We start from the raw sequence: 25,304 nt of genomic DNA on the forward strand, positions 1-25,304 counted from the left end.
AGAAAAAAGAGGCCTGCCTGAATGGTGCAGTTCTGAGGACAAGCTCCTAATCAGGAAAAGGGGCCTGTCTGAACGGTACAATTCCGAGGGTAGGTTCCTAAACAAGGGGAGGCCTGCGTGTACGGCACAGTTCCGAGGACAGGCCCCAGAAGACAATAAGGCTCGCCTGCTGACATAGGTGGAAAACTAAATTTCCCAGGAAATAATTTCCATTTTGCGTTGCTGAGTGGGGATTGTTCCATGGATAACTTAGTCTTTTCTGTTATTCACTTGCTATTCAGTTTTCCTCAGTCTTTCCTGATTATTTACTTATTCTTATTTCCCATTCTTATTTTCCTGTGGTGATTTGTGACTTAACAAAATTACAACAATAGTATAATAAAAATTTCATCCTGAAGGACCTTTCCCTTATTTAAATCCAACTTAGTTAAAACATAGTGTTTATCTATTAACTAGTTATATAGTAAACTTTAGAGTTAGGATTTTAATGAAGTCCACAGAAGTTAGCCATATATTATCCAAAAAACCTAGCTCTGAGTTTTGTCTTTAATTTTAAAAGCTTTTGAGTGATAGCTAGTTTAGTTAAGTTGGTTTATATTTACTTACACTATCTCCCTGCCATAACACTTTGAAGATAAGCACCAGTCTACAAACAAGGTTTGTAAATGCCAAATTCTTGTGTCTGTGACCTCTTCAACTTGTAAAGACTGGCTGGCTATGCGATGATTTGTACTGTCTCCTCCTTTCCACACGATGTATTGTACCTAATTGCCCTTAAATTGTACTCACTAAGTTTAGTTAAGATAAAGGTCTTAAAACATGATGTATTGTACCTAGTTGCCCCTAAATTGTACCCACTAAGTTTAGTTAAAACAAAGATCTTAAAACATGATGTATAGCTGCTATACCATGTAATAGTTAATCAATGTACTTTTAACACTGTGATGTAATCTGCAGCAAAAAGCTGTCTATATAATCAACCACTTATGCCAATAAAAATTTGAGCAGTCCAGCACCCTGAAAGAAGGGACAAAGAGGCTGTCTCCGTGTTGTACATTCGCCGACGCAAGTCCCTCTCCGATGGGGAAGGGCACACTCCCTGGCTGCCAGAGCTGGCCTCCAGCACTTTGATATGCACCTCAGCTATCTAAGGCCAGCACCCTGCTTTTCTCCATCTTTAGGGTAAACAGTCGGAGAGGGTGCACAGTCTGGAACAGCTGCAGTAGTAGCTGGCTTGATGGCCGCACAACCTTTGTTTACTGATATGGTGGGTGACATTCTTTGTCCATACTCCAAACAAAAGAAGCCTAAAGGCCTGAGGAAAAGACTGTCCTGCAGTTTACGGTCAGGAAGAGAATCGAGTCAAAAATGTCACAAGTAGAAGAAACTCCCCATCCCCGCATTGTTATCATGACATTCGAAGCTGTTAGATTTTTCTGGAACTGAAACATCTACCCAGAGGAAATTGTTGGGGAAACGTAGGGTTAGATGCAGAGTTTCCGGTATACAGACATAAATAGGGCCGGGATATCTTTTTACACTAAAGCTGTCTGTTTTCCTCCAGAACAAGGACTAAGGAGAAACTGGATGCAGTCAGGGGAGTATCTTTATGTCAAAGTTGAGGACTGGAAGGTTCTATATTGTCTATTTGGAGGACCATGACCAAGAGAAAAAAGAGGTGTCCAACATCTGGAGCAAAATATGACAGAATGGTAGTGTATACATTTAGGAAGTGGATTATGCTATCAAAGGAGTTTATCTAAGGGCTTTATGCATTAGAAGCCACCTGCACAAATGCCAAACACTAAGAATTGAATTGCTTCTCTGAGAAGTAAAACAAAATAATAAAGACAAAGTTTTCTTTATTTTATCATTTCCTTCTTCTTTTTACAGCTGCACCTGAGGCATATGGAAGTTTCTGGGACAGGGGTCAAATCAGAGCTGCAGCGCCAGCCTACACCACAGCCACAGTAACACTAGGTCTGAGCCACATCTGTTTCCTTTGCCTCAGCTCGAGGCAACACTGGATCCTTAACCCAATGAGCAAGGCCAGAGATCGATCTGCATCCTCACAGAAACAATGTCAGGTCCTTAACCTGCTGAGCTACAATGGGAACTCCTTTTCTTTTCTTTTTTATTTTCTTCTCTTATTTCCCTTTTTCCTTCAGTTCCGTAGACCTCTCTCCTGGAATAAGATATCATAAATGACTCCCTGTCATTAAGAGAAAGATGACAAATCCTGTTGCTCTTTTAAAGAGGCACTTAAGTAACTGCTGCATGATTCCAACCCAACTTGTGCAAAGAGAAAAATGCTAGCTTAACAGAATTTTGTCCAAGTTTCAGATAAAGCTTTGACTTTCTCAGCCCAAATCCTACTATACACCTGCTTCCTTTTCTCCATTTTTACAGGACAAAAAACCCTATGAATTTATAACTTGTTATATCTAAGCCTCAGGCAGTAGATTTAAAAGCATTCATTAGTAAATGGCTATCGTGAATTTTGAAGGAGAAAAGATCTGCTTTACACGTTAACTAGTATATTACCTAAAATAAAATTTAAGAGAGTACCATTTGCAATTTAATTCAATTATGTATTCCACTCATCTAGTCAGGTCTAAGGATGACCTAATCTCAATTCAAGTGCCAGTTTCCCTAGAGTAGTCAATCTGGTTCTAGAATCAATTTGGGGGATGACTGTAAGCCCCTGATGATTTTAGTGCTTTTGTAAGAAACTAATCCAAGCAGAAAATAAAGGTAGAACTCCTTTGACTCTCTTGCACAGTATACTTCTTTGCTGAGAGGAGAAAATTACACATGTATGTATACACATACACACACACACCAGGCATCTGTTTATTTCCTTTTTTTTTTTTTTTTTTTTTGTCTTTTTGCCATTTCTTGGGCCACTCCCTCGGCATATGGAGGTTCCCAGGCTAGGGGTCTAATTGGAGCTGCAGCTGCCAGGCTACACCAGAGCCACAGCAACGCAGGATCCGAGCTGCGTCTGCAACCCACACCACAGCTCACAGCAATGCCGGATCGTCAACCCACTGAGCAAGGGCAGGGATCGAACCCGCAACCCCATGGTTCCTAGTCGGATTCGTTAACCACTGCACCACGATGGGAACTCCTGTTTATTTCTTTATATAGATGGTCCCCAACTTACAACGGTTTGACTTAACGATTTTTGACTTTATGATAGTGTGAAAGTGAAATGCATTCATTAGAAACTGTACTTCAAATTTTGAATTCTGATCTTTTCTAGGGCCAGTGGAATGCAGTTGCTCTCTTGTGATGTCTGGCAGTGGCAGCAGCTGTAGCTCCCAGTCAGCCACATGATATGACAGTGAACAACCAACATACTTACAATCATTTGGGACTCATAAACCCTTCTGTTTTTCACTTTCCATACGGTATTCAATCAATTGCAGGATATATTCAGTGCTTTCTTATGAAATAAACTTTGTGTTGGATGATTTTGCCCAATTGTAAGCCAATGTGTTTTGAGACACATTATAAGGTAGGTTAGACTAAGTTATGATGTACATCGGTATATTGATGCACTTTCAGCTTGACAGTATTTTCACCTTATGATGGGATTATCAGGATATAATCCCATCATAAATTGAGGAAGATCTGTATATGCATGTATACGAATGAACTGTTTGTATTGGTGTATATGAACAAATGAATTGATATATATCTATACATATGCATATGTATAGACATATATATGTGTGTGTGTGTATAAATGAACTGGCTCATATACCAAGAGTGTGTGTGTGTGTGTGTGTGTGTGTGTGTGTGTGTGTGAGAAACAAGAGGCCTGAAACATTCGAGGTTATTTTTTAAGACTGAAGAAAAGGAGATGTATTCTGACCAAGATGACTTAGTAATTTTGTGCTTCAACTAATCCTTTTCTGCTCTAGACACATAGGAATGATAAACAATGTATTTAAACAAAACAAAACACTGAAGACATTTCGTGGCTCAGTACACAGATAAATATCTGCATGGATCATCAATAGAACAGAACTGGTATATTATGCTAAATCCATGCATACTCTAGTCTCTTGCTCTCAAAGCAGGAAGTCGTATACGGGAATTCAAATAATGCAGTGCAACTGGAAATCAATTGTTTCATGCTAGCTGTGTAGACAGTTATATAGTTTAAAGAAGAGACTGGGTTGGAAGGAAGACATAATGAATAAATGAGGACAACAGGAGCGGTTTTTGGCTGCTGATGTCCTATTTCTTGATCTGGGTGATGGTTTTATGGGTCTGTTCAGTGGACTACATCAATAAGCTGTATAATCATGATTTGTTTATTTTTATATATGTAAGTTCCACTTCAATAAAGTGATTTTTTTTCTGTGTCCAAATGTCTTAAATTTGCAACATCAAAAATCGAACAATAGAGTGGGGAATATTTTTGCAATTTAATATGACAAAAATTAGTTACTACTTCTTATTCTTTTTTTTTTTTTTTTGTCTTTTTGCTATTTCTTGGGCCACTCCCGCGGCATATGGAGGTTCCCAGGCTAGGGGTCAAATTGGAGCTGTAGCCACAGGCCTACGCCAGAGCCACAGCAACGTGGGATCCGAGCCGCGTCTACAACCTACACCACAGCTCACAGCAACGCCAGATCGTTAACCCACTGAGCAAGGGCAGGGACCGAACCCACAACCTCATGGTTCCTAGTCGGATTCGTTAACCACTGTGTCACGACGGGAACTCCCTTCTTATTCTTTTTTTTAAATGAAGTATAGTCAATGTACATTATTGCATCAATTTAAGGTATACAGGAGAGTGATTCAGTTATAGATATATATTTTAGATTATTTCCCATTTCAGATTATTACCAGATATTGAATATAATTTCCTGTACTATACAGTAAATCCTTGATGCTTATCAATCTATGTATAGTAGTTTGAATCTGTTAATCCTATACTCCTAATTTATCCCTCCCTCCTCTCTAGTTACTATTTCTAATAATGATATGCTTCTATATATTGATAATTAAAAGTAAAGATAATATTTTAGTTAAAGAAAAGGCAACTATCCCAAAATGGACATACAATGGAAAATAAACACATGACACAGTAGTCAATCTCATTGTAGTCTGGGAAATGATAATTAAATAGACAAGGTTATACTATATTTCAGCCATAATATTGTAAGGTAAAACACAGAAATGATAACAACTCAAAGAGGAAATGGTCACTCATATTTTACTGATGGAAATGTGAATTACTGTAGCCCTCTGGGAAACTTTTCTGGGAATATATATTGTACTATAATCACACTATGATAAATTGATCTTATAACCTTGAAAATACTTGTATATAATTTATATATACAAAGATGTTTACTTTTTTAGTTGCAAATGAAAACAAAACAAAAGCAAAAATATTAGCAAATCTTTATGTGAATATTCATCTATTAGTGGAAAAATTGAATAAATTGTAGATCATCCATATTGCAGAATATTAAGTAACTATTAAAAACCATACAATAAATCTATACATATAGACCTGAAGTGATATCCAAAATATTCAGTACCATTAATTTAGGAAAATATGTCATGAGGAATACAGATCCCATTTTAATAAAATCAACAAACCTCCTCAAAGCAAAAAACATAAATATGTAAAGTATTTGTGTGTTTTTATAAACACAAAAATGTGGAAATAAAGTAGGAAGAGTTTGAAAGTAGGAAGAGATTACAAACTTTATTTTATGCATCTTTATATTAATCTACTAGACAAATGTATTTCCTTCCCTACTCAAATTTCAATTAAGAAAATTTAAGAAAAAAAATCCCTTTCTAATTATAAAACTAGCATAATTCAGACAGAAAACTACATACTGAATAAATTCTATATAAATATAACTACAAAACTCTAAATTAAAACAGTTGCATTGTATAGGTATATGTGTAAACGTATAATACATAAAATTATATATGATATTTGTACATATATATGCATATATACAAGATGACCACATTGCAATTTTTTTTCAAGATGCAAAGAGGCTCAATACTAGAAAATTGTTGGGAAATATCATGTGTTTCCTTTGTGCATGCAGTCTTTTGAGCTCTGCTTGGCCACATAAGAATGGCCTTGGGCCTGGGATAGTTCAGAAAGATAAGGAGCCCCACTCCCTGTGCTGAGCACACCACCCTCTTTGGGAGTATCTTGCCCTCTTCCAGATGTATGCTTCTTTGTTTGCCTGAATGGTGTGTGTCAGGCATGCCTCCAGCTCTCTGTTTCTCATATCCCACAGAGGACAGGCCTGGGTCCACCGTTTGCAGAAACAGAGGGGTGCGTGCAGACCATTACTCTGTGTCAGTTTGGGGTGGAGGCCTAACACCCACTATTCAAGCTGGTATTGGGTCTCTCTGCTCTGTGTGGTAGTGAGCCTGGCCTTCACTGCAATATCTGTGTGACTCAGGTCTTTCTTGTGGTCTCAAACCATGGAGTGAGTTGACATCCTTGGACTACTGTTCCTGTAGAGGAAGACTCCTCACCTGGAGGTGATAACAGCTGTCACATGCTCAACAAAAACACTACAGTATTTGAATACTTGAAACCTTGCTGTCATCTCAGTGGGTGTTAAAAAGACATTTAAGACATTTTGCATATTTTTTTTTCTGGCTAAAAATTATCAAACTATAAAGAGTAAGACAAGCTTATGATTGACTATTCCAAACTCACAGGCAAAGTTATAAAGCAAAGTACATGTTATTCTCATTAATACTGTGAATGAACCAGAATGCTATCACTCTAATTATTTAGCAATGTTCAGGATGATTGGTCATTGCAATACATTATTTTAAAATTATACCTATTTAGGAGTTCCTGCCGTGGCACAGTGGCTAACCAATCTGACTAGGAACCATGAGGTTGCGGGTTTGATCGCTGCCCTTGCTCAGTGAGTTGGGGATCTGGCCTTGCTGTGAGTTGTGGTGTAAGTTGCAGACGTGGCTCGGATCCTGCGTTGCTGTAACCCTGATGTAGGCTGGCGCCTACAGCTCCGATTGGACCCCTAGCCTGGGAACCTCCATATGCTGCAGGAGCGGCCCTAGAAATGGCAAAAAGACAAAATAAAATAAAATAAAATTATACCTATTTGAAAGGATAGTAGTGAAAAAATATTACTTACATGCGTATGATTTCCTTCTTAGAAAGTCCCAGAACTAAACTCTAAAAATTACTAAAACCCCTATAGGGTGTTATGCTCGTGGTATCTGAAAAAGACAAAAAAAAAAAAAAAAAAAAAAAAAAAAGCAACAACCAACGATGGGAACTCCCCCAGGATTGCATTTTAATGCTAACTCGGGGGACATGAGGCTAATTCTTGGGTCTTCAGGAGAGAAATTAGACTTGAGATTTGCATACAAACCAGGAACACTTAAAGTACTTAAACAAAACTGAAAATGTTAACCAGGAATATCCACTTAACAAAGAGAGGCCATGAGAAGACTCATTGTCATGGCCCAAGATCTAGGTTAGAAAAGTTTCTAGGAATTTTTAATGAAGCTTTTCTAAATGTAAGTTTCAGGGTAAAAAATGTATGACCTGTGTGGTTACAGAAAATCAAAACCATGAAATTAACTTGTGCTAGAAAGGTAGTATCCCAGAGTGTATAGTGAAGGAAAGGGAAGTCCTCTTTCGAGAGCAAACACTTGAACACAGGGCTTTTTCTCCATAAAACCCAGACAAATATGAGCTTACAACCTATAGGACAAATACAAGGACCTGAGCCTGAAAAAGAGTGTGTCACCCTTGGAAGTCTCACTGTGGTACAATGCGATAGGTAGTGTCTCGCAGCACCAGGATGCAGATTCTATCACTGGCTTGGCAGAGTGGATTAAAGGATCTGGCGTTGCTGCAGCTGTGGTGTAGGTTGCAACTGCAGCTCAGATCCTTGGCCCAGGGCAGCCAAAATAAAATTAAAAAAAAAAAAAGCACATCACCAGAATCAATATGCTAAAGTACCATACTACTAAGGAATTCAGAATTGCAATTTTTAAAACGACATTTAAACAAGAATTTTAACATTATTTAGTGAAGCAAAATAACTGAAAACATGGGCAATAAATAAGATGTCATACAAAAAGGCTAAATAGACATGAAAAAAGGGACTTGATAGATCATTTCCCTCAGAAGGGTTGTAGAATATTCCGTTTCAAGAAGTATTTCCAACACTGTAAATCAACTATACTTTAATTTTTTCAAAGTGTGTCATATTCTTCTCCATATGATTGTAATCTAGCACAAAATTAATAGACAGGAATTGCTCTGTAAGTATTTATGGTTGATTATGGCTGCCCACAAAGTAGCTGAAGACAGAAGTTTGTAAGGCAGAACTTATGAAAATAAAAATAAATAAAATTAAGAAGCAAAATAGAATAAACTCCACAGAGATATTGTTTCATCTAACTTACTTTGGTGGGCTATAGAATACACTAACTATTTCAGACTATCCCAAAGCTGATAAAGAAGACAAACTTCTGCCTGGGGAGGCATTGAGTGTCAATGAATGCTACCTGCTAAAAAAAAAAAAAAAAGTTTAAAACTGGAAAAACAAAAAAAAAGTGATTTCAGGTCTCTGAAATGGAGGAAATTGAGACAAACCAGAGGATAAAATGAGAGGATTTTGAGGGCAAGAATCGTGGGAGCCTGGACCTTCTGGACTCAGGATGCTCCTACTCTCCAGCTTGATTGGTGAAAACTTTAGCTTTACCAGCACAAAACTGGCCAAAAATCTTAGCAGATTTGCTGCAAATGGGAGCTTCAGTTTGGACAGGGATGACATCTTGTAGCTTTGTCAGCTTTAAATGGCAAACCCGAGAGGAAATAAATGGGAAACACCTGCAAATCCACTACCCCAACATTGAGGTCCCAGTGTGGCAAGCAGGCAATCAGGCAGAAATTAATGTGAGATTCTGGAAAGGTGAGAGCCACAGGAGTGCTGAGGTAAGTTCTCTGTATATAGCTGGCTGACTGGGAAACTACATATAGGAGCAAAGTAGACCTGCAAGAATCCAGCAAGGAGGAAAAGGTAAAGGAGATGTGGGAATTGGCCCTAAATATGAATGTGCTCCCTAAACCACAAAGACATCTAACTGCCACCTTATGGGCTTCAGGTGTTTGCATATAAGCTTTTCTCAAATTATTGGCTAACCACTAAGCTATGCAAACACAAGAGCAAACCCTAGGGAGCCAGGCTAAAAAATAAAATTAAAAAATAAAAAACTAAGCAGAAACATCACTTGTACTGAGTAGGAGACAGACTCCACAGCTTAAGCCTAGGCAAGATAGTAAAAACAAAACAAAAGAAAGAAGGAAAAAAAAAAAAAAAAAAAACAAGAACAGAACCCAAGATGTTGCTATAATGTATTATTTTAAATGTCCAATTTTATGCAAAAATCATTAGCCATGTAAAGAAACAGAAAAGTGTGACTTATATTTAAGAAAAAAGACAGTCAATGTAAATGGACTGAATGAGCCAAATAGTTGGATTTAGCAGAAAAAGCTTTTAAAGCAATTTATAAATTTATTTGAAGAACAGAAGGTAACTGTTTAAAATATTAAATTAAAATATAAATTAACTCAGTAAAGAGGCAAATGATGTCAAAGAGACATAGAAGCCATATTAAAAAACAACATTGGAGGAGTTCCCATTGTGACTCAGCAGGTTAAGAACCCAAATAGTACTCATGAGGCTGTGGGTTCAATCCCTGGCCTCACTCAGTGGGTTAAGGATCTGGTATTGCTGCAAACTGCAGTACAGGTCACAGGTGTGGCTTGGATCCTGTGTTGATGTGGCTGTGGCATAGGCTGGCAGCTGCAGATCTGATTTGACCCCTAGCCTGGGAACTTACATGTGCCACAGGTGCAGCCCTAAAAAAACTGTAATGAAACAAAACAAATGAAAAACATTGGAGATGTAGTTGGGACAATAAAGCTACAAGGCATACAGAAAATAAATAACAAAATGCCAAAAATAAATCCTCATTGGTAATTACTTTAAATAAATTAAATTCCCAATCAAAACACATGGAATGATAGAAGGGATGTATATAGAATCCAACTATGTGTCTACAACTGTGGTGTCTACAAGAGATGCACTGTCTAGCTAAAGACACACATAAATTGAAAGGGCAAGGGTGGAAAAAGTAATTCCATGCAAATAGTAACCCAAAGGGAGTAGGGATTTCTCTACTAATTTCAAACAATATAAACCTTATGCCAAAATCTGTTACAAGAGAAAAAAAGGACATTATATATTGATAAAATATCAATTCACTAAGAAGATATAACAATTACTAACATTTACGTACTGAACATCAGCTCTCCCAAATATGTGAAGCAAATATTGACAGAATTTAAGGGAGAAATACACAGCTCTACAATAAGAGTAGGAGACTTCAAAACTCTATTTATAATAATGGATAAAACAACAAGACAAAATAAACAAGAAAATAGAGGACTTGAGCACTATAAACCAATTGGACCTAACAAACATATACGGAATATTCCACCCAACAAGAGCAGAATATACATTTTTATCTTGTACACACAGGACACTCTCCAATATAGACCATATAGTAGGCCATAACACAATTTTAATAATTTAGAAAGATTAAAATCATACAAAGTACACTTCTGATCATAATGGAATAAAACTAGTAATCAATAGCAGAGGAAAGCTGGAAAATTACAAATGTATGGAAATTAAACAACTCAAACAAACAATAGATCAAAGAAACCGTATGTAAGATTAGAATATATCTTGAGACAAAGGAAAATGAAAACACCAAAACTTATGGGAGATGCAGCATACACAGTTCTAAGAGGAAAATTTATAGCTGTAATGTTAATATAGATAAAGAAAATAGAGTCTAATCCATAGAGAAAATCAGTGACACAAGGTTGGTTATTCGAAAAGGTTAACCAATTTGACTCCACTTTAGCTAAACTGACTAAGGAAAAAAAGAGAGACAACTCAAATAAAATCAGAAATGAAAGTGAGCACATTATTACTGATTTTACAGAAATAAAGAAGAATTATAAGAGAGTGCTATGAAAAAATTATTCATCAACAAAGTGGATAATTTATATGAAATGAACAAATTCCTAAAAAACACAAGCTACCAAGACTGAATCATGAAGGAATAGAAAATCTGGATACATTTATATTTAGTAACAAAGTTGAATCAGTAATTTAAAGGAGTAATTTGGGAAAATTAAAAATTTTGGGGGGAGTTCCCATCGTGGTGCTGTGGTTAACGAATCCAACTGGGAACCATGAGGTTGTGGGTTCGATCCCTGGCCTTGCTCAGTGGGTTAACAATCCAGCGTTGCCGTGAGTTGTGGTGTAGGTTACAGACATGGCTCGGATCCCGCGTGGCTGTGGCTGTGGCATAGGCCAATGGCTACAGCTCCAATCAGACCCCTAGCCTGAGAACCTCCATGTGCCGTGGGAGTGGCACTAGAAAAGGCAAAAAAAAAAAAAAGAAAATTTTTTGGAGATGGATGTGGTGATAGTTGAACAACCACAAAATGAATTTACTTAATGCCACTGAAGATGTACATTTAAACACGTCTAAAGGGTAAGTTTTATGTGTTGCAAATTTTACTGTAATAAAAAAAGAAACATTAGGGAGTTCCCTTCATGGCTCAGTGGTTAAAGAACCCTACTGGGATCCATGAGGATTTGGGTTCAATCTCTGGCCTTGCTCAGTCAGTGGGTTAAGGATCTGACATTGCCATGAGCTGTGGTGTAAGTCACAGATGCCTCTCGGATCCCATGTTGCTGCGGCTGTGGTGTAGGCCGACAGCTACAACTCTGATTGGATTCCTAGACTGATAACCTCGATATGCCTCAGGTGCGGCCCTAAAGAGCTCAAAAACAAAAAAACCCATTAAAAAAATCCAACATTCAGTCATGATCAAACATCTCAACATTCTAGGAATAGAATGGAAATTAAACTGTTAGTGAACAGCTGGAAATAATCTATAGCTTCCATCATACTGAACAGTGGAGGACTGAACTCTTTCCCTTTAAGATAAAGAACAATGAAGAATATTTATTTCTACCATTTCTATTCATCATTGTAATTGCGGTTGCCATCAGTGAAATGAAAAGAAAAAAAGGAGAAAGTATACTTATGGGAAAGGATGGATCATTTAGATGGCATGATCTTTTGTGCAAAATCTAAGGATTTTACAAAAATTTCTGTTAGAACTAATGAGTGAGTATAGAAGGGTTGCAAATACAAAACCAATATACAAAAAGGCAATTGTGTTTTTATATACAGTTGCCCCTGAACAACATAGGTTTGAACTGTGCAGGTCCACTTACATGCTGGAAAAAAAAAAAGAATTTTTTGTAAATCTGTGTAGGGTAACATTTTGAGGTGATAGAATTGTTCTAAACCTGAATCATGATGATAATTATACCACTTTGTAATTTTCTCAAAAGCATTGAGTTGTTTACTCAAAATAAGTGAATATTATCTTATGTAAATTATAAATGTAAAAGGACTAAATTGAATTTTTAGATATTTAAATTTAGTAATGAAAAAAAAATTTTTAAAGGCTGTACTTGCAGCATATGGAGGTTCCCAGACTAGGGTCTAATCAGAGCTGTTGCTGCCAGCCTATACCACAGCCACAGCAATGCCAGATCCAAGTGGCATCTGTGACCTACATCCCATCTGACAGCAATGCCAGATCCTTAACCCACTGAGGGAGGTCAGGGATCAAACCCACAACCTTATGGTTCCTAGTCAGATTCATTTCTGCTATGCCACAATGGGAACTCATAGCAATGAAAATTTTAAACTCAATAAATAGCTTACACCATATCGTAAGTGATTTTTCTTGATTTTAGAGCTCTTATCTTTAACCATTTTCCTATATCCTATATCCTGATTTTTTTTTTTTTTTCGTTTTGCTGTTTTGCTGTGCCTGTGGCATACTGAAGTTCCCTGGTCAGAGATCGAACCTGCACCTCAGCAGTGACCTGAGCCACAGCAGTGACTATGCTGGATCCTTAACCTGCTGAACCACCAGGGAATTCCTGAATGTGCTTTAATTTTACACATTTCTGAATTTATCATAGTTTATGTCTTAAGTAAAGACTTCCTAATTTTTGGTAAAAGATGCACAAATAAATACCAGTGTCTTATTTTATTTAATTAATTTATTTTTCTTTTTTTAGGGCCACACCCGAAGCAAGGGGAGGTTCCCAGGCCAGGGGTTGAATTGGAACTACAGTTGCCAGCCTACACCAGACCTACAGCGACATCTGAGCCGCATCTGTGACCTACACCACAGGTTACAGCAATGCCAGATCCATAACCCACTGAGCGAGGCCAGGGATCGAACCTGCAACCTCATTGTTCCTAGTCAGATTCATTTTTGCTGCACCACAGCAAGAACTCCCCACCAGTGGCTTTTTATTCTTTCTTATTTTTGTTTTCCAAGACAACCCAACTAGTGAACTCTCATGTCTTTCCTGCATGATTTTGCCCACAGTCTCTCTCTGCTTTCTGCTATCCTACAAAGTGGCAGGTAAATCTTACTAAATCTCAGTTACAATCTTCCTTTCTTGTATCGGACTACACAATGGTTTCTTCTTATCCAGTGAAAATAATTCAAGTTGATATTTTAATAATATGTGCCCTGCTCCAGGTTCTCAAAGATTAATAATAGGATATTATATAAAATAACATCAAAAAATATATTAAACTCCAGCTCCCCAAATCCACGAAGTCATAAATTTGAATAGTAGACATATTCCCATTTTGTTGTAAATGATCACCTTCTCTAAATTTCTTTCCTATGGGTTAATAGATGGAGGTGAAACCTTTTTTATTTTTTAAGTCTTTAATACAACAATTCGTGTATTCTTCACAAGCCCCGAGAAGCAACTACATCTTTCCTGACAGGGCAAAGAGGTGCTTCGTGCTTTGATACAGCTATCTAAAAAACTATTTTAAAAACTGTTTTAAAAGTTTGAATATTTACAGGACACACCACATGACAAAAGTCCACTGGTAAATTCCAAACTGCAAGAATCTTGAATTGTGGATGTCAACCCCATTAAACAACATAATAAAAAATATGTCTAATACATAATTAATATTTATTAAAATTCATATGCCAAATTTATTTATTTATTCTTTTTTACAGCTGTACCTGCAGCAGATGGAAGTTCCTGGGCTAGGAGTCGAATTGAAACTGCACCCGAGACCCATGCCACGGCCACAGCAATGCTGGATCCAAAATGCATCTGTGAGCTATACCATAGCATGTAGCAACAGCAGATCCTTAATCCACTGAGTGAGGCCAGGGATTGAACCCACATCCTCATGAATACTAGTTGGGTTCTTAACTCACTGAGCCACAATGGGAACTCCTTTATTTCTTTTTATGTAGATACCATCCTTCTATTGCCAAACAATTTTTTTTTCATCTTTTTAGGGCCTCACCAGAGGGATACGGAAGTTCCCAGGTTAGGGGTTGAATCGGAGCTGCAGCTGCCCAGCCTATACTATAGCCACAGCAACACAGGATCTGAGCCGCATCTGTGACCTACATCCCATCTGACGGCAATGCCGGATCCTTAACCCGCTGAGCGAGGCCAGGGATCAAACTGCGTCCTCATGGATACTAGTCAGGTTCCTTACTGCTGAGCCACAATAGGAACTCCCTACTGCCAAACAAATTTTTAAATACTTGAGGCTGTATCACTGGGCATCATCAAGTACTTGGCTTTTGGTCATTCTACTAGAAATAAAACAATGCCTTGATTCCCCTGCTGTAGAGAGAGTTACTTCTATGCAAGTATCTCCTCATTTCCCCTTCATTATCATGAGTGATGATGTCTATATAAATGTGATGATAATGATTTTGATGATGATCATGATCATAAAGAAATACAGGGTTTTAGAGAAATTTCTGAATATTGACACTTAATTTTAGAACAAATGAATTAAGTATACGGACTAAAATTTGGCTTGGCTGTGTAAAAACCATGTTATTTGTATGTATGTCCATTACCTGCTTGCTAACTAGCATGTGACAAAAATAATAATTGTGCTATACTGGACAGAAAGAACTTGGCATTCAATTCAAAACATGGCTACCAAGACGACCTTTAATTTTGTCACTGCTAATCAAAATCTTGCCTCACCTGAGTGGGTTCAAGAACTTATTGTCAGTGGTTTGACCTGATATAGTTTGGCTGCTTTGTAATTCCAAGCCCGTATGCAACTGTCAGACAAGAATCTTCATTTATGACAATGTATAGGAATATCTAAACAAATGATCCTACCTGTAACTGTGGGATTGTGGTGTGCTGTGTGTATGTTCTGTACAGTAAACTCTATTCTGTAGGCAATGGTTGTTTAGAAAGCATAGAGTCAAAGATGAGGGAGATCCTTGAGATATCTCTGCCACCTACCATATCATAAACTACCATTCTTCATTCTGGGGTCTTTCTTCTGTATAATCTCGGCTGGTTCATAGAATCATCTTCTGCACCAGCTATCTGTGGTTGATGTTAGGCCAATGTGGTTACTACCTTATGACTTAAAGCAATTCTACTGTGCCTTGCTTGAGCATTCTGTCAAAGAATGAACCCAATTGTGCATTATATCATTGAACCTGGCCACAGCAGATGTTGCTATTGCTGCATTATAGAAAAGCGTGTTTGAAAATGTAACCCACTGGTTTTTATTTATTTTTCAACACAAGGCAGGAAGCCTCCCTCTCATCTAGGGGTTCTCATGATAATCATGACATGAATGAAGTGTACTCAGGAAAATAAATATAAACAAGGCTGAATTTCAAATACTGTGAAACAAGTCAGGACAAAGCCATCCGGTAAAAATCAATTAAATGAATTGTATTATGCATGGATATTTGTGTAAGAGGGTTCTGTTTCTTGAGGCATGTGAGCTACGTATCACAGAACAAGAGCGAGAAGGATGGGTAGGTGCTGGTTGTGAAAGTGATGTGCTCATTTCAGACCTTTACTTACCATGCTCTGGACAAAGGGAAACAGGCCATTCTTTACTGATGACATGGAAGAGGCCTTTAGGATTGACATAGATAAACACTCCCCGCATAGAATATGTTTAGTTTGAGAAAAAGCACAAACACAGCATGGGGAAAACCATGCTAAACATCCATCTACTTTAAATTAATACAGTTGTTTTTATGTGTAGAACAAATATGGCATTCCTTGAGTATATGACATCTGCTTGGTGGTGTTTTTTTCCTCCATGAATGCAGTTATTTAATCACCAGCATGTAATTAAATGGTGCAAAGCATTCCAAGGTGCTCAGTTACAGAAATGAACACTTCAATAAAAATGCAAGTCTATTGATTACAAATCAGAAAGAATATATATATATGTACACACACATATACAACCATATACACACACATACATATTCTTTCTGATTTCCAATCAGTGGACTTGCATTATATATATGTATATATAAAATGTATATATGTGCATGGTTGGGATATATATCAGTCATATATATATATGAAGAAAATGATATCTAACTCTTCTCCCCTCACCTCTTAGACATACAGGAAGGTATAAGCTTTTAAATTTAATTTGTGTTAATGTGTATGTCCCACTTTTGGTTTTGCAAGCTTAAATGTCCCTGCTAACTCAGTGAATTTGGACAGATATGTTAGTGCTGCTTTATGCAATGCAAGAGGCAAGATTGTTTAAAAATGAACCTGGGGGCTTCCTTTAGGTGATCTGGACAAGGAACTAGGTGGGGCAGTTTGGGTAGGGAGTCTTTCTCCTGGCTAGAGGGGATGCATCCAAGGTCAGCTTCCTTTGGGATTCATGGCATCCCTTCTTCAGCTGGGGGTGGTGGGAGGTGGTGGTGGCTGGCGGGGGGACAGTAACTTCACAGGAGTCCCAGATCCTGGGCAGCAGGCATTTCCAAGGCAATTCCTGTAATATTCAGGCACTGCAATCTATGCTCTCTGAAGTCTGGAAAGTTTGTGTCTCCTATTTTTTAAAAATTTATTTTTATTAGAGTATAGTTGATTTATAGTGTGTGTCAATTTCTGCTGTACAGCATAGTGACCCAGTTTTGTACACACACACACACACACACACACACACACACACATTCTTTTTCTCATACTATCTTCCATCATGGCCTATCCCAAGTGATTGTATATAGTTCCCTGTGCTGTAGAGTAGGACCTAATTGCTTATCTTTTCTAACTGTATGAATGTGGCCCCTCACTATAAATGTGGCTTTAATGCTTGCCCTATCAAGAGGGAGACAATAGATAGAGGTGGTGAACACCCTCAGGAATGCCCACCCCATGGAGGGTTTATGACCCAAATGCTTATTGCGGCATAATGTGGATGAGGAGCCTGTAACTTTTCTTTTCTTAATTACCCCTGCCCCGTGAGATGGGCTTGGCACTACACAACAGTTTGAAAAGGAAATGATGCATATAAGTAACGTGAATGTGTATGACTGTAAAAATACAGGACTGAAGGCTATAGGTATCTTTTTTCATTTGTTCTAAAATTTCCTCCTTCCAGATAAAAGTATAGACTCTGCCTCATAGACACTTCCATTCCCTCCAAAAGCTGGAGTGGTGCAAAAAACTATGGGAGGGCCCCCATTCCCAGCAATATAAACTAGGTTGAATGGGTACCAAATAAATGTCCTATAGCCATGAAACAGAAGGATGCTTCAATGAGGAACTCATCTTGGATAAAAAGAAAACTATACTCCCAGTGCACATGCTCCTCCTGAAGAGATGAGATGCAGTGAGCCCGAAGAACTCATTTGCCAACTGAATTCCACTGGAAAACCAAGGTCAACATGGGCCCCTTCTCTCCTTTCAGACATATATTTTATGTCTGTGTTTTGCCTCATGTGACACATTTTTCTTGCCCAAGAATGGATTTCATTTTAACTTTAAGCTGATTTAGAGCACAGACTAACTTAGATTTTAAAATCCTGGACACGTACTAAGCACTTTGCCATATATTATTACTTATCAACACTGCTAATAATAATGCAAAGAGATTTTTAACAAAGTCCCATGTTGCAGTGGAGAGAGTTGCCTCCACACTGCCTGCTGTATTAAAGTGTCAAAAAAAAAGAGTGAGTGTGTTTTACTATAATACATGGGGCTGGAGTTCCCGTCGTGGCGCAGTGGTTAACGAATCCGACTAGGAACCATGAGGTTGCGGGTTCAGTCCCTGCCCTTGCTCAGTGGGTTAACGATCCGGCGTTGCCGTGAGCTGTGGTGTAGGTTGCAGACGCGGCTCGGAGTCCGCGTTGCTGTGGCTCTGGCGTAGGCTGGTGGCTCCAGCTCCGATTCGACCCCTAGTCTGGGAACCTCCATATGCCGCGGGAGCGGCCCAGGAGATAGCAACAACAACAACAACAAAAGACAAAAGACAAAAGACAAAAAAAAAAAAAAAAATACATGGGGCTAAAGTGGCCTTAGTGTAGAGGTATTTGCTCCAATTAGAGTATTCTCCTTCTCCTCATTCATAAGCATACAACCAAGGCTTTCACTGAATTTCTAAAACAGTGAAATACAAAGATTAGCCATATGTTAATTCAAATCTTTGGGCAATAAAGCTCATGACCAGAATTCCAAAATTCCTGCTCATGGATGCATCCATTCACTTACTTATTTGTTCTTCAATTTGTCCATCCACACCCATCCATCCAACCACTCATTCATCACTCTCTGCCCATTAAATATTGAGTGAGCACCTGGCCTGTGCTAGAGTTTCCAAAGAGATCATGATAGAGCATCTGTTGACATTAAGGTGAAATTCTAACAGGGGGAGACAGAGACATTAAAGAAAGATCTGTTTTGGAGTTCCCTGGTGGCTTAGTGGGTTCATGATCTGGTGTTGTCACTGCTATAGCTCTGGTTACAGCTGTCAGCAGTGGCATGTGTTTGCTCACTGGCCTAGGAATTTCTGTATGCTGAAGAAAGAAAGAAAGAAAGAAAGAAAGAAAGAAAGAAAGAAAGAAAGAAAGAAAGAAAGAAAGAAAGAAAGAAAGAAAAGGTTTTTCTTTCTTACACAGCTGGGTTGTGGACTAAAATCATAGCTTCTATACATACTATCACATGATATTAAAGTAATGAAATCACAATTGTGATAATTGGAGACATAGGGTACTGTTTACCCACATGAGAAAATGAAGACTCAGTGTGGGATCAGGGAAGCCTTCTCTAAAGAAGAGGAAATTGCCCACGCAAAGGTTTGGAGGAGAGAAAAAGACGGACAAAAATGAAAAAAAAAAAACTATGTTTGGGGCATGCTGAATCAAGTTATAAAGAACTAGAATTTGAGATGTAAACGTAGACACAGACTGGATCCTGTAGGGACTTTAAAGATGTGTTAAAAGATTTCAGTCCTTATCTTCAGGTCAATGGGTACATTTGAAAGGTGTTATGCAGAAAACTGCTGTGATCAATCATGCTGCTTTTTACTTTCTCTTATGAATGCTTTATGATTATATGTAACTTTACCCCTATTTTTTGAAAATATAATATCTTCTCTTAGTCCAGATTTAAAGGATTAAAAAAAAATTACACATTGAAAACTCTTCCTCCCAACATATTCCTTTACCTGCCTACTGTCCCTTACCAAAGGCAACCAATTTTATCACTTTCATTGAATCCCTCCAGGGATATGTTTAGTATGGCCATAATTTCATAAAGCTTTTTATTAGGCAAAATAGTAAACATCTATAAAAAGCAGTGATAAAAGGGTAATAAACCTCCACATACCCATCACATAACTCCACCAATTATCAAATCAGAGGCTATCCTGTATGACTCTACCCACTTTCCTAGCCATCCACTCATAAATTATTTTGAAACAAATCCCAAGCATCATATACTTTTATCTGTAAATGTTTTAGAAAGCATCTCTAAAAGGACCCCTGTAAAAGTCCTAACATCAACCCTATATTCACACTCCTGACAAAAACAGGTTATTATTATAAAATTTCCAGTGTCTTAGCCTGGGTTCCCCCAAAGAGCAGAGACCCTAAGGTACAGATTTGGATGTCACCTTGGAGGGTGGCACCAGTGTGAGGAAGTGGGCAAGTGGAGGGAACAGAAGTTAAAGAAGAGATTGCTAATGGAGAGGCAGTGTTGTTGGAGAGAGGAATCAATCCCACTGGAGAACCCTGGAGACACTGTGTGGAGTACATGTCGGAAGAGTCCCATAGAAGGTCAAGGACACTGGACATTCAACAGCCAAAAAATACATCAAAAGATGCTTAACATTATTAATTATTAGAGAAATGCAAATCAAAACTATAATAAGATATCACCTCACACCAGCCAGAATGGCCATCATCAAATAGTCTACGAACAATAAATACTGGAGAGGGTGTGGAAAAAAGGGAACCCTCCTATATTGTAGGTGGGAATGAAAATTGGTAAAACCACTTTGGAGAACAGTATGGAGGTTCTTTAAAAAACTAAATATAGAACAAACGTATGACCCAGCAATCCCACTCCTGGGCATATATCTGGAGAAAATTATAATTTGAAAGGAAACACACACCCCAGTGTTCATTGCAACACTATTTACAATAGCCAAGATATGGAAGCAACCTAAATGTCCATTGACAGAAGACTGAATTAAGAATATGTGGTACACATATACAATGAAATATTATTACTCAGCCATAAAAAAATAATGCCATTCTTATCAACATGGATGGACCTAGAGATTATCATACTAAGTAATGTGAGGCAAAGAAAGACAAATATCACATGATCTCACTTATATATGGACTCTAATAAAAATGATATGAAAGAACTTATTTATAAAACAGAAATAAACTTACAGATTTCTAAATCAAACTTAGGGTTACCAAAGGGAAAACTGTGGAGGGGAGGGATACATTAGGAGGATAAATTAATATATACACACTACTATAATATAAAATAAATAACTAACAAGGACCTACTGTACAGCGCAGGGAGGTCTACTCAATGTTCTTAAACAACCTATGTGGGAAAAAGAATGGATGTATGTATGTGTATAACCGACTCACTTTGCTGTAGACCTGAAACTAATACAACATTGTAAATCAACTATACTCCAATAAAAATTTTTTTTTAAAAAAAGGGAAATGAGGCATTTATCCTCTGTCACATCTCACAGGTTGAAAGTTATCTCCTGGGACTCCAGGCCTGTACTCAGAGAGACTCAGGAAGTCCTTGGAAAGCCCAAGAACTACTGCCTCTGACTTCTTGGAGAGACAGAGGGCAAGTGCCTGGGGTATAGTCAGAATCTGATGCATCACTCACTTTTCACAGTTCTATATTATTTTCACTCTTTATTTATTGAATTGGGATCCAAACAAGGTCCATACACTGCAATTGGTCAACATGTCTAATAAGTGTCTTCTAATTTATAGATTCATCCTCCATCTCTGTTTTTGCATTTTTGCTTATTGTTGTTATAGAATCCAGTCATTTTCGTGTAGAATTTCTTGCAGATTTTATTGTGGAGTTCATCTTTATATAACACTCACATGCTCTGTTGTTCTCTGTATTTCATGTACATTGGTAATTATTGTATTCAAGTTTGCTTTTTTTCCAGACCATTTCATAGGTAGTGGTGTATTCCTCCAAAAGAAGGTACATAGTTTCCAGTTTTCCCTCTCCTTATGAGAGTTGCAGCAATTGAAAATCACTAACTAGATGCATTAATTCATTAGAGGTTACAGAGGGTAATATTGTAATTAGATCACTTTTTCCTCAATCATTAGTGTGAATACTTCTAGAAAGAGAAACTTATTTTCATCAACTATTTTGTTGCCCTAAGGGATAGCTCTTAAAGGTTAAGTGCTTGGTTATTTTCTTTTACCTCTGAGTTTTCAAAATAATGAGTTAGTGTTAATATTTTCCAAAGGCGATGCCTGACTTTTTTGTATAATTATGAACTCATGGATTTAAATAGTTTAATATTTTTCAAGTCACTGGAATTATTATCTTTATCGATGCTCAAAGTGTCATCTTTGACCAGTGAGTGCCTATTAAACGGCTAAGTTCTTTTGACCCAGTGTAGGCCTCTCTTTTCTCGGTCTCTTACTATCTGGTGTAGAAACGCTCATCTTGTTTCCTTAATACTCCCACCACTTTCCTAGGAACCCTCTCCTTGATTATTTTGAAAAGTACCCAAGACATATTTTCCTTCACTGGTAATAGCTATTGCCTTAAAGAGTCCCGATTCTTTTCAATTGGTGACAGCATGTCAGTAGCACACTTGGGCACTAGAAGTTTTATGCACTATTTGATCATTCATTGTTTTTAGGCCTTTCCAGTGGGCAGAACTAGATAATGTACATTTTTAAATAATAAAATGCGCTTTGAATATTTATTGCTATTTCCAATTAAAAATCAAGACTACTGAGATTATACTCAATGTCATGAATCTTACATTTATCCCATGCCCCAAATCTTAGTTCTCAGTAATGCCTATGTAATTACCCATTTGCTTTATCTCACATCATACACACAAAGTTCTCAGAATGAAAATACAATATTACCACCAATGATATGGTTACTGAAAACAATCATATTTTTTTTATTTTGCTGCTTGTTTCCTTTGAGATCTATCCCACTGTGGATGTGTGGCCCAATTATTGTGTTGTAAAGTCCCTTGAAATATTTCCTCTCTGACTGCCTATGCAAAAATTGAATCAGGCAGCTATTATTTATTTTACTTTATTTTTTATTTCTAAAGCTGTTTTTAAAAGCTAAATTTTGTTTTATAATTATATAATACATGTACATGATTTCAAAGTTTAATTTCTAAAATAAGCTACATTTTAAAAAGTTTATCTTGAATTATTGCTCTTTTTACCTTATTGCCGCTTACCTACTATAGGGACCCTTAACAATATAAGCAAATAGATATACTCACACGTACACACATATATACATTCACACAAGGATATGTATCTGTATAACCTTCCTCTTTAGATAAATTACTACACACTATTCTGCACTTTTTAGAATTCTTCTTTAATTGGCACTGAGACAACATCCAAAAACCTGATGTATAAGTGAGGACAGGAAATGTATGCATGTGAGGTATCTCATAAATACAAACCTGAAAGTGAGGTATCTCATAAGTACAAACCTGAAATTCATTACATGGTATAGTGAACATTTGTATTGCTTTATAGCTTTTCCTAATAATTTTTTTTTTTTTTTCTTTTTAAAGGCTGCACCCGGGGCCTACAGAGGTTCCCAGGCTAGGGGTCGAATCAGAGCTGTAGCCGTTGGCCAACTGCCACAGCAGTGCCAGATCTGAGCCGAGTCTGCTACCTACGCCACAGCTCAGCGCACAGTATCCTTAACCCACTGAGAAAGGCCAGGGATCAAATCTGCAACCTCATGGTTACTAGTTGGATTTGTTTCCACTGCGCCACAACAGGAACTCCCATTAATGAGATTCTTAGTTGCTATTTACTTGCTCTTCTTTGTTTGTGCCTGGTTTTGCCAGATAAAAATGTTTCTTTGATTTGCCTTAAAGATTATTCTTTTGCATTCTGATAGAGTTTCCTATAAGTTTTTATAAGAACTGCAAGCTGCAAAATTCCTATTTGTACACACATCCCTTATTACAACATGTACATGCCATGCAAAAAGACCTTGGCTTTCCAATGCATTAGCAGTTTAGAAACACTGTTTGCTCTTTTGTTATTTTTCAATTCAATGTACTACTTTTTGCATTTAACAGAGTTGGTAATAAGTGAAGCCGGATTAGTCAATTTCACTATGGATTACTGTTCAATTTAAGTCAGTTTTCTTTTGCTGGCCCTCTGGAATTAACATAATGAAGTAAACTCTGGCACTGAAGGGAAAACAAAGGCCATTTTCCAGGTTGTATGTTCTTTTTTTACTTTTAAAATGTTTTATTTCAATTGTGTGATGAAAATGAGTGCTCCTTTATTATCTTAGACAAAATACAATTTGAGATTCTTTTACAGCAGGCTAAGTTTGGAAAATGGAGGTGGCATTAGACAGAGGAAGCTAGTACATACCAATGAACTTGTTGATTTGATAACAAACATTTTCAAAACCGGTGGGTGTGTGTTGGGGGGAGACCTAAGAAGATGGGGGACAATAAGGAGCTTCCATGAATGGACATTGTGTGGTGTAAAATTGGGATGCCTGAATGATAATGTATGAATAGCTGCCTTTGAACTGGAGTGTGGACATTTGTGAAGTCTTGTGAAAATACACACCTAATTACATACACAGACCTATTATTATTATTATTATTATTATTATCATTTTAGGGCTGCACTTATGGCCTGTGAAATTTCCTGGGCCATTTGTTGAATCAGCTGCAGCTGTTGGCCTATGCCAAAGCTACAACCAGAGCAAGGCAGGATCGAAGCCACATCTGCAACCTACATTGCAGCTTGTGACAACCTTGGTTCCTTAACCCACTGGGTGAGGCTAGGGCATCCTCAGGGATACTAGCTGGGTTATTAATCCACTGAGCCGCAATGGGAACTCCCACAGATCTTTTTAAAATAGTGGAATCCTTACTGAAATTCCATTTTGAAAATCAAAATAATTCCATCTAACATTATTTTAACAAAATTGACACTACCAAAAGTCACAATATAAGAAAAATAAGTTAGGGAGTTCCCGTTGTGGCACAGCAGAAATGAATCCAATGAGGGGTTAAGGATCCAGCTTTGCTGTGAGCTGTGGTGTAGGTCTCAGATTTGGCTCAGATCTGATGTTGCTGTGGCTATGGCATAGGCCAGCAGCTATAGCTCTGATTTGACCCCCAGCCTGGGAACCTCCATAAGCCCCAGGTGCAGCCCTAAAAAAATTAACAAAAAGAAAGGAAGAAAAATAAGTTAGGATTTAAATATCATTTACTAAGAAAAAGATTCATTTCTTTTTTGTTTGTTTTTGCTTTTTGCTTTTTAGGTCTGCACATGGAAATTCCCAGGCTAGCAATAAATACATATCTGTCAATAATCACCTTAATGTCAATGGACAAAATGCTCCAATCAAAAGACACAGAGTAGTAGATTGGATGAAAAAAGCAAAAACCTTCAATCTGCTGCCTGCAAGAAAGTCACCTTAGAGCAAAGGACACGTATAGATTGAAAGTGAGGGGCTAGAAAAAGATATTTCATGCCAATGGACAAGACAGGAAAGCAGGAGTTGCAATACGCACATCAGACAAAATTGACTTTA

Source organism: Sus scrofa, chromosome 15 (genome assembly GCF_000003025.6).
Source record: "Sus scrofa isolate TJ Tabasco breed Duroc chromosome 15, Sscrofa11.1, whole genome shotgun sequence".
NCBI classification, from domain to species: Eukaryota; Metazoa; Chordata; class Mammalia; order Artiodactyla; family Suidae; genus Sus; species Sus scrofa.